Genomic DNA, 276 nt, shown 5'->3' with positions numbered 1-276 from the left:
TGTGTGTGTGTGTGTGTGTGTGTGTGTGTTGTAATTTGAAACAGTCTGCATGCCCCTCTCTCTCTGCTCTTCCCCAGAAGTGACCACTAGACCTAAACAACCTCTGTGTGTCATAGCTTGGCCTTGAGATGGCTGTGTGGGTGTCTGAGTATGTGTTTCCTGCGGCTCAGGTGTGGTCCGAAATGTTCCATGAGCATTGGTGTGCCCATGTGTGAGTGGGTGTGTGTGTGTGTGTGTGTGTGTGTGTGTGTGTGTGTGTGTGTGTGTGTGTGTGTG

Source organism: Clupea harengus, chromosome 10 (genome assembly GCF_900700415.2).
Source record: "Clupea harengus chromosome 10, Ch_v2.0.2, whole genome shotgun sequence".
Taxonomy (NCBI): Eukaryota; Metazoa; Chordata; class Actinopteri; order Clupeiformes; family Clupeidae; genus Clupea; species Clupea harengus.
The sequence above is the reverse complement of the archived record's forward strand: the minus strand, read 5'-3'. Positions refer to the sequence as shown.